At 40.5% G+C, this 23,435-nt stretch overlaps 1 protein-coding gene across 4 annotated transcripts in view; it reads left to right on the forward strand.

Moving 5' to 3' along the window:
- SGMS1 (sphingomyelin synthase 1) overlaps positions 1-23,435 on the forward strand; it is a 291,776-nt gene that overhangs the window by 205,356 nt on the left and 62,985 nt on the right. Inside the window, exon 5 of one of the 4 annotated variants that reach the window (XM_079901029.1) lies at positions 18,742-18,860. The exons of the other annotated variants lie outside the window; for them this stretch is intronic. The gene's annotated coding sequence lies outside the window, so the exon portion shown is untranslated. The remainder of the gene's footprint in view (positions 1-18,741; positions 18,861-23,435) is intronic. 4 annotated transcript variants of the gene reach the window in all.

The raw sequence follows: 23,435 nt of genomic DNA on the forward strand, positions 1-23,435 counted from the left end.
GGCCAAGTCTTTGGGGCATTAGGGTTCTGGAAGCTGTGGTACTTTTAAAGTCTATTCATGTAAAACTGTCCTTTTAATATTTTTATATTCCCACGGATATACTGAAACGATTCCCTGCAGTTAAGTACTGTTGATAGTAAGTGATTTTGTGCTATTCAGCAATGGTTTGATAATATCAGTCTAGTGGGCTGGGAGAGTCACCTTCTTAAACCTTTAGCATTTACTTCTGGGAGCAGAATTCTCAGGAGAAGCAGGAACCTGATGTCATTTACTTTGATGATGTCCACATAAAGGTCAGAGATGTGAAAGTGAATGTTTGTAACCCAGAAACTAGCCATCACCGGTCTAGATCAAAGGGAATGCCTCTTACAATTGGAGCAGTTCCGGGATAGGTGGAGATATGTCGTGTGAAAACCACACGGCCCTGGGAAGACTCTAGGAGAATCCTCTTGGAAAGAAAGTAAGGACTGGACTGGGACAATGCAGTAGGGAATAAGCAGGAGGTTATTCCCATTGGGTTGAAGAATAGGGAACACAAAGCAAGATTCTAATGTTATTTACAATTCCGGAGAGCTCCTCCTCTTAATGGACTGAGCCCTATACTTCTCACCAGCCAACATTTTCTCCAGACCTTCATTCTCAAGCTACCATTGTGTTCAAAGGAGGTTTATTCTCTGAAAGTTTGTTAACTAAGTTATCTGAGTAAATTGTGTGTTCCTGTGGTTGGAGATCTGGTAGGCCAGGGGTTGTTATATTTTTAAATCGTAAATAGAATGAACAAAAGGGCTGATAGTTCTACAGTGCTTCTCTCTGTATCCACCTGTTCCCTGCCAACGCCCACAGAAACACCCGCAGCAGGAGTTCTTCCCCACAATGGAGATGACCATATGCTAGACCTCTGCTGTCCAGTCCTGCAGCCACTGGCCACTTGCAGATATTTAAGCACATTAAATAAAATTAAACATTCTGTTTCTTAGTCATGCTAACCACATCCCGGTGCTCAAGAGCTACACATGCTTGGTGGTTACCATGGTGGGCAGAACAGATACAGAACATTTACATCATCGCATCCCAGGAAGGTGATTCAGCCTTAAGGAAAATATGTATTAAGGCATTGGATCCATTTTCAAGGAATTCCTGTATAAACCAAAACATTTCTAGGGTTTAACAAAGTTGACTCTTCTGGGCCAAATGAAGGTATTAGTATTATTATTGAAAATCTTAGCTTTCCTCAAGTTTCAACTTTGAATTCCAGCGGAGCATGACTGCTTTTGAGAGTCAAAGTGAATTATCAGCACATTATAGTGTAACTGGCTAGTCAGGGCCTAAGTAGGAAAACAGAAGCCACTTTTATTTACAATAGAGGGTATTTAGTGAAGTTCCTTCCACAGGTGATGGTGCAGCAGGGAGCCCACTGAAGAAGCCTAGAGATGAGCCCCAGCAGGAAGTCATTACTAGTCTCAGGCTGGAGGGAAAAGTTGTGGAGGCTGTTATTGGAGCTCAGGGGCAGATAAAAGCCAAAGCCACAAAGGAGATCCGGGACAGGAAGGTGAGAAGTACCCCTGGCAGCTTCTGCTCTCCAGTCTTCTGCCAGCGCCTCCCATTGGTTGAATCCAGCATGTTGATCCCCTGTGACAACGCAGAGCAGAGTCGGGGACCAGAAGGGATGGCTCTATCAGCCCAGGACCAACGCAGCTGGTATCTGGTGAGCTGAGCACCTCTTATGTATTGGGTTCGCCAAAAAGTTCATTCGGGTTTTTCCGTAACATCTTACAGGAAAACCTGAACGAACTTTTTGGCCAACCAATATAAGGTGACCTCATGCGTCCTGGCCTCCAGGCGTGCGCAGTCATGCTCTTTTCCATACATCACTTAGTAGATTGCATTACATGTTTCTCCCTTGAGATGGACTGTGAACTCCTTGGGGCAGGGACTGTGTTCCACGCATCTTGGTAGTCCAGGTCCCTGGCACACAGTGAGTACATTTTTACGTTTTTAACAGATTGGTTCAAAATTTACTGAAGTGCGTTGTTTGGAAGATTTTTTCACGGAAAGCTTTCACTTTTTTTTTTTTTTAAATAAAGAATATGTTTGCAGCCACCAAATTAAAAAGGTAGAAGCCAGTGCCCTCTCTAAGTGGGCAGGGAAGATGAGGAACCTAGGAATGTAGTATCATGAGTAAGAAGAATGAGTGGGAGAGGGGAGGGCCTGGAGATAGGGAACCAGGGCAGGAATCTTCTGGAGGAAGATTATTAGGGGCTAATAATTAAACGTCTGGACTAGCCCAGTTATCCTGAGTGCTATCTTTTCAGAATCCCTGTGGTTTGTCATTTTGGCTCAAACTAGGGAAAAGCGGAGCCTCTGAAAAGAGCATCCCCTGGCAACTAAAAATACTATAGACACTGATTATACAGAAATAGAAAATAAATCAGTTCCTGGTATGCCATCAGCTTTGGATCATTGACTTTTTTCTCCCAACATTTTAAAATAATACTGTAATCTTTAATATTGTAATAATATCTGTAATCTCATAGAGATTTTAAATTCAGTTTAATTATCCTGTTTTCTACACTGAGTCCACTACTGTCCTGACTCATGTGATGGTTTATGATAAAAGTAAATTTGCACCTAGCATAAAGTAAGCATTCGATAAATGTTTGTTCACCAAGTGAATGGCTATATGATTAGGAATCATAATGTAAAGCCTTCAGCTATTTTTCATAGCATGAAATCATTGCAGAGAGCTCTGATCTAAACCTGTATATTTCATTATCTGTATTATGTCCTTTAGCTGCTCACAATGGTTAGGCCTTATCTCTCTCCTTCACAGCTGCTGCATAAGGTAGGTATTATCATTCCCAGTCATGAGTAAACTTGCTGCTGCTTCCATGTAATGGCCAGACGTTCAAAGACGAGTACGAGCTGGTCTCTGCCCTAGGGGAGCTCAAGATCTGGAATGTAGGTCCATTTCAGTGGAACTAATCCTGTCTTCAAGGAGACCTCTGCCAGGGGCCTTAGGGTGAGCAGGACTTGCCAGGGAACGGGAGTGGGGCCTACACGAGGCATTCTAGGCCAGGTTCACAGCCCCTGTGAAGACTTGGAGCCCTGAAACAGCCTGACACTTTGGGGTTCCTTGAGTCACTGAGGGAGACCAGAATGCAGAGGCTGGAAGAGTGGTCTCCTGTAGGAGCATGATGGTGTCACAGGGGCTGGGGGGAGGTTTAAATAATGTTATCCTATCTCTAAGCTACTAAACTTTGATGGCAGGGAGGATCTTATATCTCCCTGGATTGTAATAACCCACTGGATTGTAATAACCCACGTGATCCCTTCTGAAGGCCAGGGTGTAGGCAGTGACAGTGGTTCCAAGCAAGAGAGGACATATTCCATTTAGGAGATGTCTGTGGAATAGAATTGGTGGGACTTGGTGACCACGTTTATGTGAGAAGGTGAGGGAGAGGTGCGGAATGATGACAACCCTTAACCTACAAGAGAGTGCCTCTCCCTACTGTTCTTTTCCTTCCTCCCACCATACTCCAAAAAAAGTCTTTTTTTTCATGACGTGGAATTTAACCTTAAAATTGCCCAGGTCTAATCTAACCAGGAAATCCTCAAGGGATAACCAGATTTTCTCCCTGAAGTGATTTTCATCTAAGTGGGAGAAGTTTTAATACAATGAAAAATCAGTGCTTCTTACTTTCTGCCCTTCTATGACTGTTACTTAGAATTTTATTGTGAAAATAACTTGAAAAGTGAGGAGTATGAGTATGGGGTTTTTTCTTTCTTTTTTTGCTGTGTTTGTTTTCTGAACGGATAACCTCTCCTGATCTTTGGAGCATGGAGTATTCGGCAGATTTGGGCTCAAGCTCTCCATGTGTCAGGGTGCTGGGTGTGGATAACTCAAGACATGTCAAATTGTCTGGGCTGGGTACTGGATTCGTGGTTTGCCTATGCTAGCTTAACTTACTCCTCACAGCATTAATATTATAAATAACACAATGATACATTATATATACATATATATATATTTTTTTTTTTTTTGAGAGGTGAGCAAACTGAGGATGAGAGAATGTAGGTAGTTTAAGGCCATGCAGCCAGGGACAGAAATGGAAAAATGCAAATTCTTGCTCTTTCTTTCACTTGTGTAGTTTGCCATGGGGCCTGCAGCAGGAACGCTGGTAGACAAAGAGAGTGTGTCAGTCAGTGCAGTCAGGGGGCAGATACCATAAAGTAGTTTGAACAGGGCAGCAGTTAAATATTGAGAGTTATTAGCTATGACAAGGGGTTGGAGCAATGATGCCTGGCTAATAAGAAGTAAACAGAGCTCTAGAATACAGAAATAATAGATAATAGGGAGCAACCACCGGCCCTTGGGCCCCTGAGGCAAAGGCCACACCTCATACCCGATCCAGACCTTGCTGGAGAGAACGCTCCTGGCTGCGGCCCACTGTATGGCAGAGAAATTGCTGTGGTGCCAGGCTGGTGGAACTTGCTGAAAAGGCACCATCCATCCTTTGGGGTGCCGGGGAACGCTGTGCACAGGGAGATGTGGACGGGGATACTCCACTACAAAAGCAGTAGACGGGTGCCAGCGAAGCTGCTCATAACGGCAGGAGGCTGCCAAGGAGTGCGCCGGAACCAGGAGGCACGGGGCCTTCCTCCAGCAGTGTCTTTCCAGCATCTCTTGCTGACACAGGTTAACAGCATCATGCAAGCGAGCAAGTGAAAAAATTTCTCAGGGGCCCAGATCCATTTATGCAGATCAGGCAGTAAAGGGTGAACTTATGGCAGACACACAGTAAATTCATAACTGGCACAGGGAGAAAAAAGCTCACCCTTTTCTCAGAACCTTTATTTTTCTTTCATTCAGCCAAGCAGTAGCACATGATGTGTATATTTTGGAGTGGTTTTTATTTTTTCCCTTGATGGTACTTAATCATTTTCCTCAGACTTTGAACACTGTATGGTTTGATAACCTGTGTTATCCATATGGTGACTTATCCCTAAGGGACTGTTGAAGATTAACTTTCTTTCATTTTCTTTTTTATTGTTTGCCTCTTAAACCTTAGATAAATTCCTGGATAATCAGGAATTGGTGCATGCTACATTTATGAAATGCCATCCAACCAGATGACATCCCAGGCTTTTTGTTGAATGCTTGTGAAAATATTTGGTACAACCTAGAATTGTAATTGCACATGAAGTAATTCAATCTGAGATTTATCTCTGACGCTTTATAAATATTTGCCAAAGGATTTCACAATATATAGGGTTATGGTTTTATGTGTGTGTAGTGGTTGTTTGCTAGTGCATTTCTTTACTGCCTTCTTGTGAATTTAGAAGAGTAGACCTTCCAGAAGAGCTTTTTAAAGATTTTTCCCTCCGGGTTGTTTTCTGCATTCCATGGCTATGAACTGCTGGATTTCAGAGCAGTTTCTTGCTCCCTAACACCATGCAATGCATAATTCATCATTTTGTTTAAAACATTAGAAAGGGACAAGTACTCAGCCTTGACCTTGAACCCAAGTTGATAACTTGATCTGTCTGTGCTGCCTTCTTTTTCTCTACTTCATTTCTTATTTTGAGTTTTTCTCCCTCAGAACTCTCCTGAAAAACCTTTTAGCTCATTAAATATATTTTGGGAGGTTCAGGAGTTTTAAAGGCTTATAGCTTTAACACTTTTTAAAATTAGATTTCAAATGTAAAGAGAGAGAGAATTGTCCATAATCTTACATTCAGGTAACCCATGATGACGTTGAAAATAAATAAAAAACAGTGCGTGTACATGGCTAACATACAAATGGTATCAAAAGGTACAAAAAGAGAAGTAAAAGCCTCTCCTCAAATGTGACTGTTGTTACATTTTTTGTGATTTCTTCCAGGAAAAAAAATGTTTTGGGCATATATCTGCATCTTTCTGGCTCTCTGCTTTTTACAATTTTATAATAAAGGGATTCAGTTGTACATATTTTCTATAGCCTTTTTTTTTTTTACTTTTCCTATTACTTTTTTAGAGCTCTTTCCTGTCAACGCACAGATCTTCCTTATTTACTTTAATATGATATGTACAGGATTTCATTATTTCATCCACATTATGGACGTGTAGTAATTGATTTTACCTTTGTCTTCTGGCTAGTTTAGTAATTGCCAAGTATTTGTGGGGAGGAGTTGTAGTTACCTACTGGAGTTATTACAGTTCGCCTTTTTGTAAATAAACCTCCTGATGATATGTCAGTAGGTTACATTCCTAGCAGTGAGATGGCTAAGTCAGAGGATGTGTGCATCTTTAACTTTGGTAAGAATTGCCGATTGTACTCTAGAAGGGCTACACAGATTGGTTTTCTCTTCCCAAGGTTGTGTCTTTCCCACACCCCCATCACCACTGTAAATCACAAGGCTTTAACATTTTTGCCAATCTGATAAGTTAAAAATGCTACCTCTATGTTTTCACCTGCTTATCTTTAATAACAGGTTTCGTATCTTTCTATAGGTTCCTTGGGCATTCATATTTCTTTTTGTAAATTGTCTGCTCTTATGCTTTATTGTGTACTGTCTTCTTCCTCTTCTCCTTCCTCTTTCTTTTTGCTCCTTTTCTTCCCTACAGGGTTCTTTGTCTTTATCATATTGACTTACATGAGCTCATTTTAAATTAGGGAAATTAGTCCTTTCATATATGTATTGCAAATATTTTTTCCCATGTTATATATCCTGTCTTTCATTGTTCATTGAAAATATTGTTATTCTGGTGTAAGGAATATAAAACATGTTCTTTTTAAAAAGAAATGAAAGAAGGTTGGGGGTTAAGAAAAGTTGGCCACACTATCTGCTGTTTTTGAGGCCTGGTAGTTGTAGTTTGGGACGAAAATTATTTCCATGAATCCTAGTGTGTCTCATAGCCCTGGAGACCCCATACCGTCTTATTTACACCAAGACCACTGATACCAACCTCCTTCCTCTTTCTTTGTGTTCGCGTGGTTATCTGTCTAGACCAGCCAATCAGAGATAATTATATCCATTCTCTTGTGAGTGGAGTGTTGCTAAAACAATATTTTTTTTAAATCCAATTTTAAAATAATAGATCAAGAATGGATATCCCTCCAAATTTCTTCAAAGAACAGACTTCTCATTTGAACATTTAAAATTTAAGATTCTGGTTAACAAAAATTGACTGTATGAAAGCACGTTACATATACTGTAAACTATGACTCAGCCTAAATCCAAGGAAAATATTTGACTAGTTCTTTCCCGGAGAAGATTTTAAGGATTTCCTGAAATTTCGTATAATCTATATTTATGTACTTATTCATACATGTGGAAAGCCTTTTAATGGTATCCTATAAAGGGCAATATTATGGTACAGTATTTTCCTGGTTTGACCTACAGTCCTGTTCTCTGAAAATAGCAATAAATCTTAATTTCCAATAGGATCCTGGCCTCTTTTTCATGCCATTTGACCTGAGATGAGGTGTCTAATGGCTTTGTGTACTCTTCATAGTTCTATGAAGGCAGTTGATTCCATTAAGGTGAATTTACTGAAATAAGGCCCTTATAATAGGAAAATGGATTTATTTTTGAGAAAGCTAATGCTAAGCTTTGACTTCTGCAACTATTCAGTAACATTCAGTGCAAAAATAATTGGACATCAGAACATTAGAGAACCAGCCATTGTTATTTTGAATGATCATGGTGCTTATTAAGCCTTCGTTTCAATGCAGACTGCTGAAATAATTGATGATGTCATTAATTAGTTTCAACCAGATAAATTTTTGGTAGTTTGGTAATGGCACCTTTCTAAATAGGATGTCAAAATGAAAGATAAATGGAGATGTTTAAAAATGCCTAGCTGTGTCAAAGGAAAGCTCGCAAATGATTTCTTAGGCACAATAGTTTTGTACCACTTCAGTCCACCTTGCATCCTTAGCTTTAGCTTATAAATCAACTTGACTAAATAAGGCGGACAGAAATTCATTTGTGACTTTGTCTTTGACATCTTATACAGGAGGATAAATGAATAAGACGAATGGAATCTACTTTGAAGAATGAGTTTCTAAAAGCAGGAGTGTCTGTCATTAGTTCCACTCAGTGAGGGCGGGTCTGCAGGTGAGACCTTGGTGCCTTGTCGAAAGGCTCCAAGCCGGCCCTGGAGAAACTAAGCAAATGAAAAATAAAATGCTAATATCAACAGTGACCGTTGTTAAAAAAACAAAAAAAAAACTTCAAGAAAATACAGGACCTTTTGTGGGGTATTTTTGATTAGGTGGTATAAGTTTTCAGTGGTGTGTAGACTTTTTGGAGGAATGCTTTGCAGGTGAAATGAAAAGTGTGAACCACTTGAGAATAAAACTAGGAGGCTTTACAGTGAGTGGGAAAGCAGAGGCTTTGGAAATGGAAGTTTCCGCATTTGGTTCTCATGCCGTGAGTGGCAGCTCACGGGTGTTCCCGAATAAGGACTACACGCTCTCCAAGCCCCAGTTTTTTTAATTTGTAAAAACGGAGATTAAAATACCTACTTCGAAGAGTTTTGAGAGAAATAGATGAATTTGATAGATAATAATCACTCGACGAATATGTGTCCTGCCTTTAAGGAGGTTTCTGGTATTGTGCAGATGGAGAGGGCAGCTGTTGATAAAGACCTCCGGCATCGCTGATGTTGAAAGTACCTCTTACAACATCAGGTATGGGAAATGGGGCTAGTTTAGAACTTGCTGTTTTTCAGGAAGGCAGAGAGATGTGCTCTTAGAATGTGACAATTAATGATTTTTCCCACTGCTGGCTCAAGTGTCACATAATTCACCCTGGTTTATGTTGTATGTCTCGAGATGTGGCCACAAGTCCCACTGAGGTCAGTTATAGGCGTAAGTATCTATATTGGAGCGTTTGTGTTTCTGGAGTCCTCTGCCGTTGGTCTGGTCACACACACTAATTATCGCCACCGGGAGACAGTGAAGTTCCCTTGGCAGTGGCTGCATTATGAATTGGTCACCACACACTGAGCCAGAGCACTTGGGAGCTTCCTGTCCAGGTACCCTCTGGCCTCGGTGTAGCTCACAGGGAGGTTGGTTACATCATTATTGGTCATAAGACAGGCTCTCATGACTGTCCAGACTTTGATCAGTGCCTGATGCATCCTGCTCCCATATTCACATTGAACATACTTGAGGCAATGGAACAAAAGGTCAGTGCATGTGATTTTTTTTTTTTTTTTTTTTTTGCAGTAGGCGGGCCTCTCACTGTTGTGGCCTCTCCCGCTGCGGAGCACAGGCTCCGGACGCGCAGGCTCAGCGGCCATGGCTCACAGGCCCAGCCGCTCCGCGGCATGTGGGATCTTCCTGGACCGGGGCACGAACCAATGTCCCCTGCATCGGCAGGCAGGCGGACTCTCCACCACTGGGCCACCAGGGAAGCCCTAGATAGATCTTCTGAAATGCAAACATCCTAGGGAAAAGAAACACCATTGTAGTGTAAGTTGACCTTAGCCTTACTTTGCTCAGCTCCTAGCTGAGCATACTAGGACTTGAGATAAAGGCGGTTGTAAATGCAAAGGAGAGAGAAGAGGCAATGTTTAACCTGGGCCACCAGGCAGGCAGCCCTGGGAGCCTCCTTTGCAGAGCCTAGGGAAGTGCAGACTCCAGAGAACATGACCGCTGAAAGGGGGGTGAGATTTCATCAAAGCAAACTGTCTCCCTTTCATTTTTGTTCAAGTTCTTTATCAAGGAAAGAAGAAAATAGAGAGGGAGAGTCCAGACCTTGGTTTTAGTTCCTTAGAGAAAGCTTTATCAAATACAATTAGGACCACCTAGTTGGATGATTAATCATTTGAGAGTGGAAATAATGAAAAATGACACATGCCCACCATAAACATTTTATTAAACTTAGAAATATCAACGCTCAGAATCGGTTAGTCTTTCATTTAGTGTCAAGAGTGTTGCTTTGGATATGGGTTCTCTGTTTGTGTTCCATAATTGTCTTTCCCTCACAAATCATAGTCACGACACACCATCGGTGATGTCCAGTCTTTATTTCTTTAAATCCAGAACATCAAAACTTTCCAAGCAGCTCAGTACTGAATCCGTCTAGATATTGAGAAGTCATGTTTTCCCCTTAGAATATTAACATTATCTCGAATACACCTAATTTTTCAGCATTTTTAGCTATTTTCATTTGTCAAGTGTTTCTAAAGCCTTCAGTTTAATAGAAACAACAGGTCACTTTTTTTCAGATTTGAATTTCATTTATTACTTAATATTTTGTTAAATTATATAATAACAGAACCAAGTACAAGCTGCACAAACAAGTTGAGAGCAAATGTAACTTAAGTCTTGATAAGCATTGCACGTCGACCAGTGGGAACAGAGTTGTCAGGCTTGTCTTAGCTAATTCCAGTCAGTGACAGTGACTGGTTACTTAGCCAGCCACATGCTTTAGTGTGTTGTGAGGGAGGGGTTAATCTAGTCCCAGATTGGTGAAGGTATCCAGGGGACCCCACCAACCCATTACTATGCTTTTTACTATGAATTGCATCTCGAGTTGTAAAAATTCAATATACTAATCATAGCAGTAACCCATGAAGGCATTTTTTGGTGTCTAATCACAAAAAAGTAGCCACGTGGCTAGAGAGAGCAGGGCATGGAGTTTGCCATCACTCAAGGTTTGCTGTCTCTTGATATCCCTGGATTCAAGGGATAAGCTCATGAGTTAGATATGAGCCGAAACTCCCAGCTCACTCAAGTGCTTCTGCCAGGCTCTTCCTGTTACGTAAAAGCTAAAAGGAGTCCGTGCAGATTACAGTATTATTCTATATATGATAATTAGTTCTCAAAGTATAACTAGTTCATGTAGTGATTTGTTAATTTGGTTCATTACTTGATTCACTTTTAAGAAGCAGTCAGAAAAAATTCATACCAATCATTACTTGCTAAACCATTTGGTGTTGAATGAAAAGCAAAAACCTAGAAAAAAAGCAACTTTGGCTCTAACAGCCTGAACGTTGGGGTCAAACTTGTCTTGCTTTCCTGCCCCCCAAATTAAATTAGCTATGACTTAAAGCAGAAGGTGTAGATAGCTATAAAAAACTTGGGTTTTTTTTTTTTTTTTTGCTGTTTCATGTTTATTTCGCATTACCTCAGATTTATTTTGATTTCCATTTCATAGTGCCTGATACCAGAATTTGTACAGACCTCTTGAAAGACCATGCCCTCCGAGAAAATTCACACTATTGAAAGTTATGGATAACTGAATGGCAAGAGGAGTTTCTTAGTGGATGTGGTTCTTGATCAAGTCTGGACAAATTCTGCCCTGTCGTGTGTCATAAACTATGGTACAGAACGCATCCGAAGTGCCAGGGGAAAACCAGCATTATGCCATCACCCGTATTCCCATCCCTGACTCTCGTCTCTCTTGAAGAAGGAATTCACGTGGCTGGTGATGGACGTTTTGATTTGAGATCCACATAACAGACACTTAGACTCGTTAGATATAAGCACTGAATCTTTAGGTTCGGTCCAGTTTTAGATTTGGCTAAGGGATTCCTGGTGGGCACAGCAAAATGAGAAACATCATAAGATTCATGTTATCCATAAGATAGGAACTGACCAGTTTTTAAGAAAAGCAAGCTTCTTTTAAACATTCAGAGAGGAACTTTCCTGGAGATCCAGTGGTTGAGACTCCACGCTTCCACTGCAGGGGGCACAGGGTTCCATCCCTGGTCAGGGAACTAGGATCCCACATGCTGCTCAGTGCAGCCAAAAAAAAAAAAAAGTTTCAGACAGGAAGGATGTGAGAATGGAATGTAAATAATTTCCCCCCTTAACCCAGAGGATTGGCTTACGTGGCAGTTTTCCCCCTGCTTTTATGTGTCCATGTAGAGAGAAGATACATGACTCAGGGGGCAAAGGTCAAGAGTCTGAACATCTGGGTAATGAGTACCTTGCTCTGGGAAGATGACTGAACACAGTGTCCCGAGGACATGTAAGATCAAAAGAATCTCCTTGTTTTGGGGGACCTTTATCAGCTCACCTGCAAGATCTTCGTAAGCTGTACTGTTCAGCCAGTGATTTTGTTATCTGTATCGTGGATGTCCATACTAATAAAAAACATTTTGCCCAGAGAATCTTTTTTCTTGTTGAGGGACAGATATCAGAAAAGGTCCACAGTCTCTGTAACTATCCCTAGTAATTAGTCTCAGAACTCAGTGCCTTTATCAAAGGGAATTTCTAGAACAGTGTATTATTGCTTAACCCACCTCCTTATCTGCCATTCGTGGAGTTTCTCAGGTATTTCCTGACTTTCTTGTCTGCCTCTGGATCAAAAAAATGAAATGTAGAGCAAGTGAGGACATAGTTTAAGAAAAAAAAAAAAAAGGAAGAACAGAAAAAGAAATACAGAATAAAGCTTTAGTATGTATCTTCCCAATAAATGGGATGCGGTGTTTAGATTTTTATCATCCATCTAATGTAAGGTGTTCTTGCGTGTCACAGTTTGATCTTTCTGCCTCTTTTTTTTTTTTCTCTCTCTTATTGTTGACTTGACCTGGTTTCTTTACGTAGAGAATCTGGAAATGTTTTCGTTCTTTGAGGAAAGAGCTATGCGTGAAAGCCCCACTGCCTGTGGGGACTGTAGGGTGGGTAATATTTGGGTGTACTTTCAGGGTCAGGTCTTAACCTTGCTCAGGGAATGTTGTATGTGTGGGTAGGTTATTAAAGACATGGTGGTTTCACAATGTATGTGTATATCAACTCATCGTATTGTACAGCTTAAAAAAAATTTAAAAAAAATTAAGCAGTGGTAGCTCCAGTAGCTGTTGATGAATGCCTGAGGCTTGGTGGAAAGAACTTCTGTTTACTCTGAGTACTGGCTCTCTGATTAGCAGTTGTGTGTTTCATCCCACGACCCAACATAGATTTTTTGATGTATTTATTTTATTTTTATTTCTTTTTTCTGGGTGCCTTATGTTTTTTGTGTGTGTTCATGTGTAATTTTCAAAACAAAAATTGGGTTCATACCAAATTACGGCTTAAAAAACATTTTATAATGACAATTCTTGAAAATGTGGAGTGACTAGTAGCACACTCTATATCCTTATCACCCAGCATTAACAACTATCGGCTTTCTCTGATTCTGATTCTACCTTTCCCTCTGCCCTACTTTGTTCAGGGTCAGGAGAGCGAGAGAGGGGCCCAAAGCAAATCTCAGCCATCATACCATTTCCTTCCCAATACTTTGTTCTCATGTTTGTTATTCAATTATTTACTTTTTGTCTGTTGACTTTTCTTTCTCTTGTTACTGAAACAACTCTTGGACTGTGCCCTGGTGGAGTTATAAAGGTAGACTCTTCTGGAAGCATTGTCCTCTGCATGGTGCTTGATGGGCTGGTCTTCAGGGATCCTGAGGAGGACAGCCCTGCTGGTGTGAAGTTCATGGTCCGGTTACTAATAGAACCCAGAGGTATGACTGCTGCCTCCTTAGCCTGTAGAGTCCGGTGTAAGGCTAGGCCTTCGTTGAGTGATGTTATGTTTAGAAGAAGTAGACCCAAATCTAAGTCATAATGATTTGTATTATTTATTAAACTCATGCAGAAACCATAGCTTTGGATAAAACTGTCTAAAGGATTGTGTCTAGATCCTTTTTTGTTTCTGTAGCTACCTAGACAGGAAACTGTTGATATTACAATTTAATCATTTATAAATTTGCCATCCTTTGGGTAATATAGTAATCTGTGCAGCATTTCATGGTTTTGAAAGGTTTGTCATATTCAAGTCCAACAATAGCATTGTGAGGAAGGAAAGATATTATATTTCTGCCCAGTTAACTCAAAAGAGAAGCTGAAAGATGGGAGGGGGTAGTCATTGAGTTGACTTTAGGTCTTATGTCTCCTAGTCTAGAAGTCTTTCTGCTTTGGATGGTTTTTGAGTTGCTTTAGAATGTGTTGTGAAATTGGAACTTGCCTTTTCCTTTATACTTGAACATTTTTGTATCAAATGTTTGAAATTCACGCCACCTCGGATAAGGAAGATGCTTGGGGAAGACTGTCCTCTTATTGGGTCTTATTCCAAGGCGGGGCCAGGACAGCAAGCACAGCGCTTTTGGAGCTGATTCCTAACACCACGGTCTCTCCCCCATGACATTGGTTTTCACCTCTCTCCAGTGCTGTCCCAGACCCAGACCCAGACCATGACCATCACCATCTTTGCCTTCATGCACTGGTTACTTTTGTGACAGAGTGGAATTAATTTGATCCTAAAAGCTCTGAGATTTCTCCTGGGGACTAGAGATATGTGATCCAATAGAGAAATTGTTTGGACATTCATTCACCCCTGTAGGAATTTGTACAGGCATCAAATTTCCCAGTTCCTCTTAAAACATCTAGACATGGACATTCTGTTGGCTTAAATTCCCTGAGGGAATAGAGTGATTCTTCAGAGCTGATGCTTCAGGAAATTTTTATAGTAGCAGTCTAAAAATGTGTATACTTGTTTCTCCCAGAGATACTTTCTTTTCTTTCACCAGTTAAAATTGGTTTCCTGCTGAAGTGTCTTGTCTGCTGCAGGTGTCTTTTGTAAAACAGGATTTATGCATTTGATTTATGGACATGACATATATATAAAGTATCAAGTGTTCTGAGTAAGAATTGAACATAATTTCAGCGCAGATATTTTAACCGATGTTTATTGTTCAAGGAATTCGTTGTGTAAAATAGGATAATCTAATTTTAATATGAAGTTGCTTTGAAAAAATTAAGGGAAAGCCAAGCCAGCTAAAATCGGGGATGTGTATTATGGAAGATGTTAAACAACAGGCAGTACTGTTTTCAAACTTTTTTTGTTTGTTTGTTTGTTTAACATCTTTATTGGAGTATAATTGCTTTACAATGGTGTGTTAGTTTCTGCTGTATAACAAAGTGAATCAGCTATATGTATACATATATCCCCATATCCTCTCCCTCCCACTCTCCCTGTCCTATCCCTCTAGGCGGTCACAAAGCACTGAGCTGATCTCCCCGTATGATGCAGCTGCTTCCCACTAGCTACCTATTTTACATTTGGTAGTGTATATATGTCAGTGCCACTCTCTCACTTCATCCCAGCTTCCCCTTCCCCCTCCCTGTGTCCTCAAGTCTGTTCTCTACGTCTGTGTCTTTATTCCTGTCCTGCCCCTAGGTTCAGCAGACCTTTTTTTTTTTTTAGATTCCATATATATGTGTTAGCATACGGTATTTGTTTTTCTCTTTCTGACTTCCTTCATTCTGTATGACACACTCTAGGTCCATCCACCTCACTGCAAATATCAAACATTGTTAATCAAAATAGTTGGTTAGGGCTTCCCTGGTGGCGCAGTGGTTGAGAGTCCGCCTGCCGATGCAGGGGTCATGGGTTCATGCCCCGGTCCGGGAAGATCCCACATGCCGCGGAGAGGCTGGGCCCGTGAGTCATGGCCACTGAGCTTGCGCGTCCAGAGCCTGTGCTCTGCAATGGGAGAGGCCACAGCAGTGAGAGGCCCGCGTACCGCAAAAAAAAAAAAAAGTCGGTTAACCACATGTTGTCATACCAAGGTTCTGGTCTTATCAAATAAATAAAAGACACAGATCTGCAATGAGTGCATTAACCAATATGCAAATGGTGCAGCCAAAATAATTACTGAAGTGCTTAGAAACAGTTTCGTTTATAAAAACAAAAAGCTTCATACAAAGTCTAATGAGATACAGGGCTTGTTAGAGGTTTTATGTTTTGTGGGCATAGCTGGACTAAGCAGTTCTGCAAATGGGGGTGGGCTTCCAGACCCAGGCAGCTATGGGAGGGCTTTTGTTTTGGGGAGCCGGTAGTAGCTGTGTGCATGTTGGGTAGAGGTGGGGAGAAAGACACACAGAAAGACTTCAGTCAAATCTTAGGCTCTCACTGAGAAACTGCTCTCACAGCCTGGTCTCAGCTTTGCTAGCCTTTGCCGTGTGATCTTGGGTAAAGCACTTGCTTTGATGACCCCAGTTTGTTTAGAATTTGAAGATTCAGCTAGAATCGAATTTTACAGTTGGGGTGCTTGAATTCCCCCATATGTGAGGTAGTAGGTCAAGAGGTGTGAAGTAACATGATAAACACATATTTCTTAAAGATTTGGGCAAAGAAAGTGGTTTTTGTATGAATATAACCATTATTATAGAGAATACAAAAATACAAAATTTACATGTAATTTTAAGGTCAACTAAACATAAAAAATTGTCCTTCTTAAAAAGTCTATGCATCCAGACTTTTGAGTGGCTATGTTTATCCTCTCTCTGCCCACAGGAGTCTTGGGAGAAAATGTTCAGAATGGTGGTTGATATCTTTGCCAGTTGCTAGATGCAATCTAAAATCTTCTTTCACTCTTAATTTATATTTACTGTTCCTCTTATAAGAGCCAATCATGGTCACTTTCCTTGTCAGTAATCAAGTGTTTTTGTTCTTTTGTCCTTGTAAGCTGGTAGGTGACTTAGAACAGGGTGTGTCCTGTGAGCAGAGTAGTTCCTATTAAATTGGAAGAGATAGTCTCATTTGTTTCATTCATTCTGCAAGATCCATGGAGTGCCAACTCTATGCTAGGCACTGTTTTGGGCTTTTAATAAATGCATTTTCTCTGTTTCAGTATTTAACTCTGCCTCTCACTGTTGTGGTCTCTCCCGTTGCGGAGCACAGGCTCCGGATGCGCAGGCTCAGCGGCCATGGCTCACGGGCCCATCTGCTCCGCGACATGTGGGATCTTCCCGGACAGGGGCACGAACCCGTGTCCCCTGCATCGGCAGGCGGACTCTCAACCACTGCGCCACCAGGGAAGCCCTCTGTTAATATTTTGAGTAGATAATATATTCACATGGTTTCATGTTCAAATGGTAAGAAAGGATGTACAGTGACAAGTATACTTCTCATCCTTGCCACCCAGGGCCACTCCCTGGAGTAGTTCATATTGACTATTTTGAAGCTTTCAAGTCATATTTTATGTGTATATTGGCAAATTTGTATATATCTCCTTCCTTCCCTCTCTTTTAGACCCATGGTATTATACAATACATGTGAATCTGCTCCCTTGCTTTTTTCATTTAACAATTATATTTGCATTTTTTTAAAGTCCTGAAGCATGTACATCAGACTGTTAGCACTAGTTATCTCTAAAGGATGGAGTTGAGGAAGCTTGCTTTCCCTCCCTCCCTCCCTCCCTCCCTCCCTCTCTTCCTTCCTTCCAGTCTAACTTGAATGTACTTCTCTATCGTTTGAATCGTTTATAAGGAGAATATATTGTTTTTGTAGTAAGGGGGAAAGTCCTTTTTGAAGAAAGAAAGAAATACCTTTGCCTAAGTGTTGAGGAAAGTGAAACTGTATGGAACGTCCTTCTCTAGGAAATTTATCCCCTGATGTGACCCACTGCTTTGTAGACGTGATTTGTGTTCAGGAATTGTCTGCGTGGTACATGCAGATGGCGCCCTGGAGCGCGAGAGGCACTCCAGGAAGGAGGACCGTGTCCGCAGCTCAGGCTCCGCACAAGCCCTGATGTTGTCTCTCAGCTATTGGAGCCAGGCTGGGCAGTGGACATGTTAGCCTGGGCAGAGGGCGGAGGAGGTGGGAGAGCCTTGTGTTCGTTAGGGGCCTCCCCAGTGGTGGAGCGTTTGACCCAGAAGGATGCCCCTGAAACCGCTCGGAAGGAAGAGAGACGAATTTGTCAGTAACAGGGCTTGTGGTAACAGTGCACCTCCTTTTAAGGAACTGAAAACATGTTGCAGAGTCTTCTCTCAGCTTTACCCTCATGGTTTGAAGGGAAGGGACGGCTTCCCACTAGGAGGCGTACTGCTCAGTAGTGGAGCACACAGACGTTGGAGCCCAGTGTCGGAGCCCTGCTCCAGTGTGCGACCTTGAGTGTCTCACCTCACTTCTGGGGCCTAGGTCCTCACCTGTCAATAGGGATTCTTCATCCTTTTCGTAGGATTGCTTTGATTTCAGTGAGCTTATAGTGTAAAAAGTTTAGGTCCTGGTAAACTCTCAGTAATGTGAGCTAGGAGGCAGAGCAGGAGGGTGAGAATGCAAGTAAGTAATGGACCTTCCCTCTCACACGTGGGCCAGAAGTGTGCTGAGAAGAGACCCTGGACTCTTGATCCCGCTTAGTTCTCTGCTTAAACCGCCCTCTGAAAATTCAGTGCTCTTCAAAGCCATTTATAGATCACTTGAGCCAGTGGTCCTCATCCTGGCCTGGGAGCCAGAGCATCAGTATCCATCTGGCAGATTGGTTTTTTCAGAGAACTACACATGCATGTTATTTCACCTCTGTGGCATACAGGTTCCCACTCTGGCACAGAGAGAGCTTGGCAGGTGGCTGTTAACTTCCTGGTCTCTAAGGTACAGGTGCTGTAGAGCTTGGCTGGTAATAATAGTATCCTATAGAAGACTGTTGTATCACATTATTGATTTTCTAGTTATCAATACTTCAACACTTAATGATGCTCTAATGCCTTTGTAATCAACATCTAAGCTCTATGGAGTAACCCAGTACATATTTATTACTCTCTCATGTCTATGAATAATAATGTGGTTTTCCAAAGCTGAGGTTAAATCCACAAAGGCCATGGTGCAGTAGTTTTATGATCCTTCATATGGTCTGACGGAGAAGTATTTAAAATCCAGATCCCCCCAGGATTAATTTTACATTTATTTTTGGTTTCTTTAGGGTTAGGCTTATATTTTAAAAGGAGGGATATATTTTAACTACCGTATGTTATGTGTGTCCTAGAATTGCCCTCCTAGCTGTCTATACCTGAGTATAACAGCAGAGGCAGCCATAGAAGAAAAAAGTTTGGTGTCCTATGTCACAGCCTAAAAATCCCTGCAAGAGAGCCCAGCAAGCAGAAGGTAATGATTTTACAAGAGAGAACAAATGAGGGAGAAGCCTCCATGGCGTATAGCAGGGAATTGGTTCTTGCATCATGGGGTTAACGTGTCAGAAATCAAGCACAAATGCCTTCATGTGCTCTGGCTGTACTTGCAATGCCAGTTTTTGCAATGGAAAGATGAGATGGAGTAAGAGGGGTGTGCTGTTGGCTCTTCCATGCCTTCCCCCCTCATCTGACATCTTTCCAACCTACTCCCACAATGCTCCAACCCACATTTTCCCCCAGATCTCAGATTTCTTTATCTTAAGCCATAGTGATTATTTTGCAGAAAAAATAGTAACTTACTTAAAAAGTAATAATAGTGATTGATTTCATGGAACATGCATAAATTGCAGGCACTGAGTGCTTTACATATTTCATTTCATCTTCTTAACTTTATAACAGCTTCTTAACAGCTTTACAGGTAGTTTTGTCTTTATTGGACACTGCGGGAACTGGGGAAGTTAAAAAAACTTGTCCATGGTCACATGGCAGGAACCAGTAAAATGGGCATTGGAACCCAAGTCTACCTAATTCCAAAACTTCTGTTCTTAGTTTGGATTTTACCGTAACAATAGCTGCCACTTGTTAAAGACAAGTTCCAGAACCACCACGTACACAAACAACTTTCTGAGGTTACCGACTTAAACAAGAGATCAGGTTAGCATTACACCCGATATGACATATAAACATCATGTACCCTTTGAAACGAGGTACTGAATAGGATACAACATCACTTCTAGGTGTTCCTGCCAAAAATGTATAACTTTAATCATGAAAACATCTGAGAAACCCAAACTGAGAGACATTCTACAGAATAACTATTATTCTTCAGTAGTGTCAAGGTCGTAAAGGCAAGGAAAGATTGGGGAACAGCCATGTATTGGAGGAGATTAAGGAGACCCAATAACTAAAAGATTGTGGGAACAGAAAGAGGACATCCGGGGAAAATTGGTAAAATTCAAATAAGATCTGTTTTTAAGTTAATAATATTATAACATTGTTAATTTCCTGATTTTGATAACTGTGCTATGGTTATCTAAGTTGTTAACACAGGAGTAATGGGGTGAAGGGTATACCTCAGTTTTCTGTTCTGTTATTGCAACTTTTATGTAAATCTAAAATTATATCAAAAGGAAAAGAAAAAATGTTTTAAGCCAGCTGAGATCGATATTAATTCTCATTTTAGAGATGAGGCAACAAGAGGTTCAGATGTTAGGTAACTCACCTAAGATCATACAAATGGTAGTTATTATTAGTGAAGGAAGGTGGAAGAATTTGACCCAGTCTAAGAGATTCCAAAGCTCATTTTAACCACTATGCCGTATGGCTGCCTCATGTTTAAATACGTGTGTTCAAGACATTAGCCCTGAGCCAAACTCCATCCCCATTAGACACTCCTTATACTGGGAGAAGAAAAAAAAAAGAAGAATAGCAACTTTGTGCCTGTTGAAAAAAAGCAATGTATGTATTTCATTACTATTATAAAATTATATGATATATTGATATTTGTTTTGTATATAGAGAGAGCAATATTAATAGAGAATTTTATATTTCAGGCAATTTAAAAATCACATGACGCAGCCAAGTCAAAGTTATATAAATTTTTACCAACAAAAATGAACTATTCATTATAAAGCTGTTCTGATCTTTTTCAAATAATTTCTACATCCTGCATCTCCAAATTATAAATACCATGTTTCTGTCTCTTCTTGCTGCCCAGCTCTCTCAAACTTTTCTCTATAAATACCGTTGGCACAAGTGAAGCTTATACTGTTTAATGCAAAAGATACAAGAAGAAAACCATCTTTTTGTCTTACTGGAAATTGATATTTTGGAAAAATGAGATTGTTTTAAAAGTTCAGGCCAAAGAGGAGAATGCAAACAAAAAAAAATTGTCTATAAATTTTAAAAATCTTAATAAAATATAATTACAATGGAAGTCTTTTTAACTTTAAAGGAAAAACAGAAGTGGATCATTTGGCTCTATTCAAGTCTAAATAACTTAGTGATAAATTCTGGAAAATTCTTTGATGTAATATAATTGTAGCACTATTTCAGTGCTGAAGATCTAACTTGAGATCACCTACTTTTGGAGCCTCCATGTCCTCACCTGCAAAATTGGTACAATAAACTTCCCCAAAATTTTTGCTTTGAGAATTGGATAATTTTGTAGTTTATTAAGTACCTTCACATAAGAGATTTAAGCATTCATTTTTTTTAAGTTTTTTTTTTCCTTCTTAATAAGAATCTATTGTACTGTTGATTGTAACTCCTGAAGTTAATAACCTACTTCTGAAGACTTTGACCTTTGTTATTTTGATTTACATGTATTAAGTGTTTCACAGAAATGCAGAAAACAAGTTGCTCTTTGCCAAGAAGTTACACCAACCAGCATACTGTGGTGCTATTTTTAATAGTATGTAGTTCCTGTGGCCATTTGATAAAATCACAAGCTCATAAAATGAAGCCCAGAGTGACAGAGTGAGGAAGTTCAGTTTCATGAGACCAGAGCTATTTCCAGGAGTTCTTTGAGAGGAACTCTAACTTGGATCTGTCTGCTAAATTTAGTCTACCAGCTCCACAGTCGCTCCTCTGTTTCTGTTGATAACAGAAGACAAAGGTTGTGTCTGGAGTTTTTCAGTAGGAGGTGGGTGGGGAGAGAGGGCAAGTGTGTGTGTGTAATTGAGGGAGGGCATCCACTTTTAAAACAGCTATTTATTTATTTATGTTTGTTTATTATAGCCTTGTATTGATTAGAAAAATAATATGTTCATTATAATGAATTTTGAACTGTAAGAAGATAAGTAGAATTGTTAAGTCACCAGAGGTAACTGTCATCAGTTTGGTGTGTAGACCTAAAGTCTTACCTTCTGTGCGTAATGTATTCTATCTGCGATACAGTTATCACAAAACCACGATCATGCCATATATATATACTGAACAGAAACTTGCTTAAAATTTGCAATATAGAATATCACATGCATTCTTCCACATCATTGAACATTTTCCAAGAAGATATAAATTATAATTTTGTGGAATTACTTATAAGGGTACTGATTCATTTAGTGTGTTTCTTATTGTTGAACACGTGGACTCCTTTCTTCCCCCTGAGATTGGTGCCAACTGAAACCCACAGGTCAGAAGTCCATTAACTGTAATCCCAATTCTTAATTCCCAAGTTTAGTACCGTGTAAAATCTACCTAATATGAAAGGTACATATACGTGTATCCCTCTAACAATCCAATTTTATCTAATAGTTTTAACCTGGTAGTACCAGAGAATTAAAAAGAAGAGGAAGACGAAGACCTGTCTCCTACCCTTGTGCTTTACAGGTGGAGAGCAGGGTTGCCTGAAATGCCACTTTCTTCTTCATCACACTGTACAGCAAAGGGATGTGAACATTTAGCAAGTGATGGGTTAGGATTTCATTCCTTCCTGAACCGCCCCATGTCCCCTTCCACACTGCAGTTAGATCCCTGAAAGGTGGATGGGAAAAAGACAAGAGGCAAAGACAGAGGGATTCACCAGGGCCATGCACACCTGCCCTGCCCCACCTGAGCCTGCGGCGGGGCCACTCATAACTCCATTCAGCTCAGTGGCTGAGCATGGTTGGCTTTTTGTTTTTAACATTTGAAAAAATTTGTGGTAAAATATACATAACATCACATTTACCATTTTAAGTGCACAATTTAGTGGTGTTAAGTATATGCATTTCTTGTACAACCATCACCAGTGTCCATCTCCAGAACTTATCACCCCAAACCACAGCTCTTTAGTTGTTTTTTAAATGTTAAAATTCAGAACAAAAACAGGTTCCTAGGGGCAAAGCAATTTGATTTGAAGGAAATTGCAAATAGGGATGGAGGAAACTCACACGAGGACTTCCCCCCCACCCCCCCCCACCCCCCCCCCGCTGTCCCTTCTCTCTGCACTTGCGATTACTTTCTTAAAGACAAAATCTGTGGTCATGGCAACACCACGCATCTGCATAGGTAGTGCTCCCAGAGTTCTTTGCTCTTGTTTGCACCTCAGTACACTTTCCCAGAATGGCTTTTTCAGAACACTCTTCTCAAACTGTTTTACATACCATGGGAATCAGGCAACACTGTTAAAATTCTCAGTTATATATTTGCTTTAATGTTCATTAGTTTAAAAAGAATTGCCAGTACATTAAATGTCTGTTTTCATGGATATTATTGCCTAGGACAAGACAGTGGTTTGTGTTTTTTTTTTTCAATTTTCTTTCATTTATTTTTTTATACAGCAGATTCTTCTTAGTTATCCATTTTATACATATTAGTGTATGTATGTCAATCCCAATCTCCCAATTCATCCCACCACTGCCACCAACCCCCCGCCAATTTCCCCCCTTGGTATCCATATGTTTGTTCTCTACATCTGTGTGTCAATTTCTGCCCTGCGAACCAGTTCATCTGTACCATTTTTCTAGGTTCCACATATATGCATTAATATACAATATTTGTTTTTCTCTTTCTGACTTACTTCACTCTGTATGACAGTCTCTAGATCCATCCATGGCTCTACAAATGA

The sequence above is a fragment of the Stenella coeruleoalba genome (genome assembly GCF_951394435.1).
Source record: "Stenella coeruleoalba genome assembly, chromosome: 16".
Classification (NCBI taxonomy): Eukaryota; Metazoa; Chordata; class Mammalia; order Artiodactyla; family Delphinidae; genus Stenella; species Stenella coeruleoalba.